The 9,488-nt window shown below is 46.7% G+C and overlaps 1 long non-coding RNA gene across 1 annotated transcript; it reads right to left on the bottom strand.

Annotated features, from left to right (window-relative positions):
* Positions 1 to 630: 630 nt before the first annotated feature.
* Positions 631 to 9,209, bottom strand: LOC308467022. Its single transcript, XR_013981090.1, has 3 exons — positions 8,513 to 9,209; positions 8,168 to 8,297; positions 631 to 2,189 (listed from the first exon to the last, which is right to left on the bottom strand). It is a non-coding gene; the product is annotated as an uncharacterized lncRNA (long non-coding RNA).
* Positions 9,210 to 9,488: the final 279 nt, after the last annotated feature.

Genomic DNA, 9,488 nt, shown 5'->3' with positions numbered 1-9,488 from the left:
AGGAGACACCTCTCTTTGGGGCCGGGGGCACAGCTCAGGGACCATGGGCGGCAGCAGCGGCTGCCCTGAGGACTCCCAAGGAATGGGGAGAGGAGAGGAGGCTGAGGGAACCCTCCACAAAGGAGGGTGTTTGAAAAAGGGTGAGAGGCTGCTAGCTCTGCAGGCAAGGGGTGACAGAACTGGGCTCCTGAGCCCCACAGGGGTGCCGCAGAAAGAATGTAGTTGGTCAAGGGAGCTGTGGACTCGGAAAGGTTGAAAACCTCTGGTTTGGGGGAAAGGCTCCAGGCTTGGTCCTGTAAGCAGCAAGTGTTCTTGGGAGTGACTCTTCTCATGCTCCCCCATAGCGGGAAGTCTCTATTCCTTCTTGGCTTGTTCACAGAGGGGCCACCCACAGGCATACCTTCCAACATTTCTGCAATGAAAATAGGGACATCCCATTCCATAATGATAATTTTACTATCTATACCCCCACACATCATACTGGTTTGCCCCAGCCATATGGGCACCTTCCAACATTTATAAAAACACAATAAAACATTAAACATTAAAAAAAAAAACTTTCCTATATAGGACTGCCTTCAGACGGCTCAAGGGTCAGATAACTCCATACCCTCCAACATTTCTCCAATGAAAAGAGGGACAGCCTAAGGGAAAGTGGGACGTTCCAGGATCAAATCAGAAACCGGGATGGCTTCTCTAAATCAGGGGCGTCCCTGGAAAATAGGGAGACATGGAGGGTTTGCTAACAGGTGATAGTGGCCCCTTTCCTAAAATTCTCTTGCAAAGGGCCATGGACCATCTTCATTGGCTGCGCCCTCAGCCTGAGAAGGCCCTTAATTGGTGGCAGAGCGCAATAACAGATGACATACTAGGTCAACTCAATGGACCATCTAGCTTAGCATCCCATAAGGCAGCCTTTCTGAACCTGGGAGCCTCCATATATTTTGGACTACAACTCCCATCAGCCTCAGCCAGGATGACCAATGGCCAGGGATTTTGGGAGTTGTAGGTCTGACAACATCTGGAGGCCACCAGGTTGGGGGAGGCTGCCATAAGGCAATTTAGGCTAGGTAAATAAATCCAATAAATAAAATAAAATTTCTCAGAGAATCATTTATTGCACTGCCTCAAGCAACTTCCCCAAGAGAGCACGATGCAAGATTCATGCTCTTCTTATTAGTTGTTGGCTAGAATCTGGCACTCAAAGCTCAGGAGTATAGCCCCTTTGTGCTTTTTGCTCTATAGGATTCTTATTAGTTAGAGGACATCACCCTGCTTTGCTCAATGTGACATAAGTCATGCATTGTAGGTACCACACAAATAAATGGTTTCTGCTGCCACTCTTCTGGTGCTCTTCACAACTTCTTACCTGGATGCTCATTGGACCTTCCTCATAGGTCTTATTTTCTCACTGCCTCTGCTGACAGCTTCAATTGCTGCTTCTCTGGGCCTTGGCACCTAAGTTGAAAGTTCTGAAGGGCCGGAAAGGGCCGGCTGCCAAGTCAAGAGCAAGGGCTCTGGCAAATGGCTAGAGCCAGGCTGATCTCCTAAGTAAATACAGGGGACTGGATTATTTTGTCAAATGTCAAGAAATAATCCAGTAAATTTGAACCAACTTGCATCAGTGTACTAGTTTTGAAATGTTAGCTCAGATCCAACAGTTATCTGGACTTACCTTATTATTTCCAGGTCCGAGTTCAACTATATTCAGTTTTGTGAATGTGGATTGCATGTGGGACTATATCTCTTATTTGTTTCAGGTGGGAAAATGTGTTGTTTGTTTTCCAATCTGTAGATCAAAACTTCTTACCTATCAGTTTGAGCCAATGTAAATGTGTAAGCTTCTCGGCAGCTGCAATAAATTCCTTCTTTGATCACTACTCTGTTCTGAGGTTTTTTTAGGTCTGGATTTCCTTTTCATCAAAATTAATGCCCAAGGCAATGTACCTTGGGAAAAGGAAGAGGCAAATGGAATAAATGATTACATTTTTTGAAAACAAAACAGAAGAGTCTGCAGATAAGTGTGAGTATTAAAACTTGTGCTACTTGTTGCTAATCAAGTTGTAGACAATATCCTTTCTGCGTGGCACCCACAATGAATGGTCTTTTATTAGGTTTTCTCCAGTACAAAAGAGAGCACATCCAGGGCTGGGAGCAGAAGTGCAACACAGAAGGAAGACATGTGGACCCTGTGCAACATTTTTGAAAAGAAAAAGAAAAAGAAAGAAGAAATGTCCTTAGGGGATGCATGGAAATTGTTACTCAGCTTCCAGTCTCCACAACGTGATTCCAGCTTCAAGCTGAATTTAATACAGCAGGAGCAGGAGCTCAGAAGCAAATGTAAAGGTAGCAATCACATATTAGAATTAGAGAAAGTAGTTGTAGGAACCTATGCATTCCATGATTTGGTGCATAGAGGGAAGTGGTTTTTAGACACACCAACAGAAACTGGATTAGAGAAGGAAATGAATTCAGAGTGGAGATACTGTACTACGTGGAGAGAGAGTTCTTTGTGTTCCTTCCTTCAGGGGTCCACTGTGGACTGTGTTGTACTTCTGTTCCAGCACGAGAGTGATTCCCTAGCAATCTTCCTTAGGACTCAAAACATCAGATATACCAGACCCTCCAAGTGTCCCTATTTTCCAGGGGCATCCTTGATTTAGAGAAGCCGTCCCTGTTTCTGATTTGATCCCAGAATGTCCCACTTTTCCTTAGGATGCCCCTATTTTCACTGGAGAAATGTTGGAGGGAACAGAGTTATCCAGCCCCCAAACCATCTGAAGGCAATCCTGTATAGGGAAGGTTTTTTTTAAAAATGTTTAATGTTTTTTATACCATATGTTGGAAGCTGCCCAGAGTGGCTGGGGCAACCCAGTAAGATGTGTGTAGTATAAATAGTATTATCATTATGGAATGGGACGTCCCTATTTTCATTGGACAAATGTTGGAAGGTATGATATACAGCTTGTGATAGGAATTTTGAGGTCTTAGATATATGGTAATATTCATAACCTCATGTACATAGATCAGCACAGGAAGCCATTTTGATTCCTAAATTGAGCAAATGTGTTCTCTGCAAGGTCAAAGTGGAAAAGCCTTCCCATTGTCTTTTCCTTCACAAATCCTGTCTTAAGGGCATGTCTGTGTTTGAATAGGGTGTGAGCCTGTGACATGGCCCAGGAACTAAGTATTTATCGTTACAAAAGGCTAGCCAGGCTCCCCAGGCAATCCAATCAAGTAACCTGCCAGACAAGAGATAAACAAGGACAGGGGAAAAACAACATTCAAATTTCTGTTTAGATCGCCTTTTCTGTGATGTAGGTATGATGTTTCTGGGGGTGGTCTTGATCTACAGGGTGGGAATTTCAAAAGTCTTTTTAAGGCCTTGCATGCCATTTTTCTGGGTTCCTCCTCCTCTCCTGCGGGTGAGGGGAGCACCCTGTTGCAACAGATCAATAAAGATCAAGCTTACTAGCTGCTTTGCTTCTCAGTATTCTCTGGTTGGCCTCTGTTATTCTCCCCTACCAATAGGGAACCTATGTAAGGACTCTATATGGGCTCTTGGAAAAGGGCAATTTTTTGTTTACAACAGGCTGATCCCAGATTACCTTGATGGGGGAACGAGGACAGGGAAGGCCCTTGTAATTCCTCTGGAGCTCAAACCAAGCCAAGTATGAAAAGGCATCACGGCAATAGGAACTGCATGCTGCTGGCCTATGTGAGAGAGGCTGTTGCAAGCAAAAGTGGCCTCCAGGGATTCCTGGTACTGCAAAGGCGTTGGTGTGTGTTGAGATCCCTTGCACCTCTGATCTTCGCAGGGCCGCCTCCTTTCTGCCACCTGCAAGGCTTGGTCCATCAGATATGATACCTCCCTTCTGACTCACCCTCAAAGGGAGTTTCCTGCCCATCACCTCCCCCAGCCCTTGCAGCTAAGGCTGGGCCTTTTTCCCAGCCATTCAAGGAATCCAATTACGCATGGGGAACTAGGCGCCAAGAAGGCAGCCGAGTGACGCCAAAGGTGAGGACAACCTGTGCCACCAGGCATACGGACAGGGTCCGGGCAGCGTAGCTAAAAGGCCACAGATGGCAAGTTTTTCTGCCTGCCTCTTGCAGTGTGCCAGTCTCACAATGTCTCATGGAGCTCGCTTCCTTGTTTTGCAAAATAAAGTCCGTGTTTCGCATGCTTCCTCTCTAAGCCGATAGGTTGCACAGTGGGACAACACAAATGTATTTGTTTGCTTCCTGAAGAGGCTGCGCTACAAGATCTGAGAGGCGTGACCCGGGCTCTCTTGCTTACAGTGTCTCTGTAGATTCTGGCTGGGGCACAACCCTCAGGGCCCCTGTAGTCACGATACATTAAGGACAGGTGTGTTATTACAACTCCAAAGACTGCTTCCCCTCCCACAGCCCCTCCCTGCAGAGTGGCAGAGGCATCTTTGTAAGAGTAAACTCACATCTAGCAACCTGCCGAGGAGAAAGTGTCAGAGGGAAAGCAGCGACAGAAAGAAGGTTAGGGCTGCCATACGCCTGCAATTTCCTGGACATACAGTGGTGCCTCGCAAGACGAAAATAATCCGTTCCGCGAGTCTCTTCGTCTAGCGGTTTTTTCGTCTTGCGAAGCAACCCTATTAGTGGCTTAGCGGATTAGCGCTATTAGCGGTTTAGCGGCTATTAAAGGCTTAGCGGCTTAGCGGCTAAAAGGCTATTAGCGGCTTAGCGGCTTAGAGAAAGGGGGGGGAGAGAAAAAAATCGCAAGATTCGCAAGACGTTTTTGTCTTGCGAAGCAAGCCCATAGGGAAATTCGTCTTGCGAAGCGCATCGAAAAACGGAAAACCCTTTCGTTTAGCGGGTTTTTCGTCTTACGAGGCATTCGTCTTGCAGGGCACCAGTGTATCTGGCATTCGTCCTTCGGAAATAGCGCTCTGGCAGAATCTCTGATAATCATTAAACATGTCTGTAAAAACCCATATGTACAGCAACCCATGTTGGAAGTGTTGATTTTTTGGTGAATTTCTTTTAAAATAGCTCAAAAACATATTCTTTTTGAAATTTTGCAAAAGAAAAAGCTCAACCCTTCTCTATGTTATCACACCAAATCACCTCTTCTCATGCTGTGTTTCCCTGGAAGAAGCAGCCATGTTTGCGTGCAATTTAGCCACCAGATTATACTCAGATTGGGCACACTTTCGGATTGCACTCTGCACTTAAAACACTTGGGGCACAGGCCCATCGTGCAAATGCGCACAACATGTGCACATGCTAATTTATATGTGCAGATGCATCTGGGAAATATGATGGTGGCTGACCTCTTAGGAGCAATGCACTTCACAGTGTGCACTGCTAAACACAAAGTTAGGAAGGTTAGGGATCTCTGATGGAGAACCACCCAATTGTTGGATTCAGACGGCCACCTGACTGGTTGCCTCACCATTAGTTTTCCCAGTATTTTGTGGGAGCGTGGGTGGAGGAAGGAGCCATGGCTATTAAGCTGGTATAAAACTGTGCTTAGTGTAGATATGCCCTTAGGCAAAAATGCTGAGGAAAATGTATCACTCTGTCTTCATCAGCAGCTGCAGCAGCAACCTGAGCAAACAGGGTGGTTGATTCAAACCATTGTTTGAGAGCAGAGACTTTGCCTTGCTTGAGCGTCCTTAATTCTTCCCATCGACAGCTATTGCCCTTAGGTGATCTCACAGGCAGACATTAGATACTGAAAGCGTCATACACCCAGGGCTATCATGTGACTGAATTTAGTTTTAACATCTCACATGGCTGTCTTGAAACCAATTGCCAGAGCCCATAGCAATACAGTGACACCTCGGTTGTTGAAGCTAATCCATTCCGCAAGGCTGTTCAACTTCCGAAACGTTTGACAACCAAGATTCAAAGGGCGGCCAGCAAAGTCAATGGAGAAAAAAGAAAAAGAAAACATAGCAGATGCCATTCGACTTCCAAGGTGCGCTCAAAAACTGAAGCAGTTCCGGGTTTTGGTGTTCGGGTTCCAAAACATTCGGCTTTCGAGACGCTCAAAAACCGAGGTACCACTGTACTCCTAAGGTGTTTGGGGTGGCAGCAAGAGGAAATGGGAGACATTTTGCTCTATTGTTTTGTTCTCCGCTGAGCAGCAGGGGGAGCAACAGGGGAAGAGAATGAACAGGGAAGATCATACGACACCACCATCTGAATCCTGAACCACACAGCAGGAGAAACCGATTAATAAATAAATATGTGAGCCCTGCACAGTGCAGTCATTTCCTCTCCCAGCTGTGATGCTCTCATCCTCCAAAGGGTCCCTGACATCCAGGGACAACCCTCCATCTCTTGATGCCTGGAGGCAGAGAAATTTCAAATGGAGAGCTTTTTCTCTCTCGCAGAGCTTCCAGGCCACCTGCTTATTGAGCACATGTCTTAATTTGTTTGCAGGGGAATTCGATGGTGCTGGCTGTTCAACGAGCATTCATTCTGATTTGCTTGCAGGGAGGTTAGATGACTTTGCAAGTGTCATCCCACTCTTTCCAGTGCATTTCCCCATCACTTTCCTTATTGCAAGAATTCGGATCTTCGTAGGAAGCAGTTTTGTTGCCGGTGCTTAATTTATCCCTGTGCTTAGGGAGGGGAAACATTTCAATTTTGGTTTATCTCACTTTCTAATTTTTCCAGTCTTAAGTTCAGCTCTCTACATTTCCACATCCGTGTGTGAAAATGTTTTTGTCCTCATGGAAATTCACCAGCATTTGAGTGCAAATTTCTCCTAATATACACGTTTGTGTATGCAATTTTGCCTATTATACACATTTCTGTAAAGCACTTCTCCCCAATACAATGGGGAGAAAATAGTTGATTGGTAACTAACAGAGAGGCTAAAATAGTGGGTGAAAAGCGTTCTGTTTGTGTCTCCTAGCATACTTTGCATTTAATACCCCTGCCCTGTTTATAAAAATTCAGCAGACTCTGAGTTGCACCTGCTGCTGTCAGATCTGGTTTGAACCTGGAGTGCACAGTTAACAGGCGTACTTGAATGGTGCAGGTGTTCACAAGCACTTATTGGCTGTATGGTCCCTTTACGTTTTGGGCACTTCCAGACTGTTGCTCATTTTGGGTGGGATTCAGTCACATAACCAGAAAATTCAGCTTACACAATTATAGCTGATTGGGAGGTCTTGCACAACAAACACACTTCCTCAAATTTCAGACTTTCTGCAGTAAGGAAAGTAACAGGGAAATGCACCCAAAAGTGTGGGATAACGCTTGCTTTGGTTGGCACATTGTCATCTAAGCTCCACTTCAGACAACTCAGAATGAATGATAATCCCAAAGCCAATGTCATCTAATCTTCCTGAAAGCATATCAGGCTCAATGAACAGGTTGTCTGGAAGCACTATATGCTGGATGTGCATTTTAACTATCTCAAGTGTAGGCCTAAAAATATAGATTATGAAGTGGCCTCGAAGTGCCGTTGTGGATTACCAAATAGGCAGAGGAGGCACTGACCTTTGGGCCCCATGCCTTTTAGGGACTCTGCAGCAATGGATCAAAATAATATTGAATATTGCTGAAAGAAAATCACAATCAACCTTTCTTGGTTCAATGTTATCCCACTAGATCACGTGCACGAGGGGGCCCCTGAGATTTCGACTGCCTAGGGGCCTCCACAGGGTTTAACCCAGCACTGTCAAAGTGGCTGGGCAAGGCTGTTTTCCTCATTCTCTTGAGTTGTTCTGAGTCACGACGCAGGGCACTGTTGTCATTCCAGATCAGTTAACAGGGGTTGGAAGGATGTGATCTTGTGGAGCGTGTGCAGGTGTCGGGTGAACAAGGTGTGGCGAGGTTATGCTCATTGTGATCTCCGGTGCTCTCCTTCCTTGGAAATCTCTGTGGCCAAGAAGAACTGGGAAGCCAAGAACCCATGACGAGGCAGGACTGGCCCCAGAGGAGGTGACCTAGCACAGGCTGCATCAAAGAGCCTTTGTGTGTGCCGAGACTGAGCGGGAATACTGTCACCATGGCCCCACCCTGCCGGTGACTCACTGGCGCATTGCTGGGGCCTGACTCACCACCAGGCGGGCTTCCCTCCACCCCCCCACGCCATGCCTTCCCATGGGGGACCCAGTGCCAGCAGCCCATGCAGCTGAACTGGGGGTCCTGGAAGGGCAGGTGGTTCACACACCGGATACAGTTAGAGAACTCTTGATCAGGGAGGCCGACAAAATACGCCTTGGTCTGGGATAGACGGACAAGCTTCGGGGAAGGCACACAACACACTCCTGTGCACATGACAACAGGAACACTCAACACTCCTGGGATGGCAAGATGTGTGCAAAGAGACAGAGAGGCATGAAGCTGTGTTGAGCTTGCTGTTTGCATGCCAGGTCCAGTCCAGCTCTACAAAGGCAGTTTTGCCCCCTCCTGACTCGGCTGCCGCCCAGGGCCTTTCCAGGGTGTGAATCACCACGCTGCATCCCGTGGCTCCCATCAGCTGCTTCGCTCATACAGGGGGCTCCTTCTTGTTTACCTCCATTCACCACTTGCATTCAGTTCTCCCTACGGCAGTGGGCTACCCCAGGAAACCCCAGTCTTCATTTAGGCCCGGAAAGACATGGCAGGGAACTCTGTACAGGCCCAGCACAAACGGGACACTTCGTATCCCAAATATTTTTCAAACAAAGGACAAGCCTGGAAGCAATAACAGGCTTCCGCAGGAAGCTGATGAATTGGACAGAAGGGACTTGTGAGTCAGAAAGAGCCTTGAAGCTAGACTGGACAGCTTCGTTGCTCCATTCAGGGCATAATGGTTAGGAAAAAATATGTTTCTTGTACCATGTAGCTCCCACTGCTCCATGTAGCCTGGAAGTAGTCAGCATAGGCCTCTGGACCCATCTCTGTCTCTGGATGCCCAGGTGACTGCTGTGAACTTAGGCTGGGGTACCAGATAAGTCCCCTCCTGGAGGATGTTGATCAGGCTATGGTAAAGCATGCCTTACGATGCCATGGGCTTTATGTTGCAAAGGGATAGTTGAGATCCAATATTTCTGTGTTGTTGAGAATAGTGGGATATCAAGAGGGGCAGCCATGCTGCTGCAAAAGCAAAAAATAGTTTTGCGGAGCACCTTAAAGTTTTTGTTGGGTTAGAGAGCCCCTTTCGCCTGATAGGATAAGTGGAGAAAGAATGAGGATGTGGCAATCAAGCCCATGCTTTCTGTCGCATCAAATTCCACTCCAGATAGGCTGAAAATAAGTTGTGCCATTGCAAGTAAGGACACGAGGCTCCTTGTTTAGTACTGAAGTTGTTATGTACTGAAGTTCTCACCCTGGGTCAGCAGGGGGATACTGTAGATAGTTTTCACTCAGGTCCACATATGCAAATAAGGGATTGAAAGTGACGTTCAGTGATTGGATAGTTACAGAAAATGGTTACTGTTGCGTTCTAGTGGAGCTCTATATAAGCAGGCTGGCTGAACCCTTCAGTTCAGTTCAGTTCTGGCCTGTGA

The sequence above is a fragment of the Podarcis pityusensis genome (genome assembly GCF_964106645.2).
Source record: "Podarcis pityusensis genome assembly, chromosome: 17".
Classification (NCBI taxonomy): Eukaryota; Metazoa; Chordata; class Lepidosauria; order Squamata; family Lacertidae; genus Podarcis; species Podarcis pityusensis.
The sequence above is the reverse complement of the archived record's forward strand: the minus strand, read 5'-3'. Positions and strand labels throughout refer to the sequence as shown.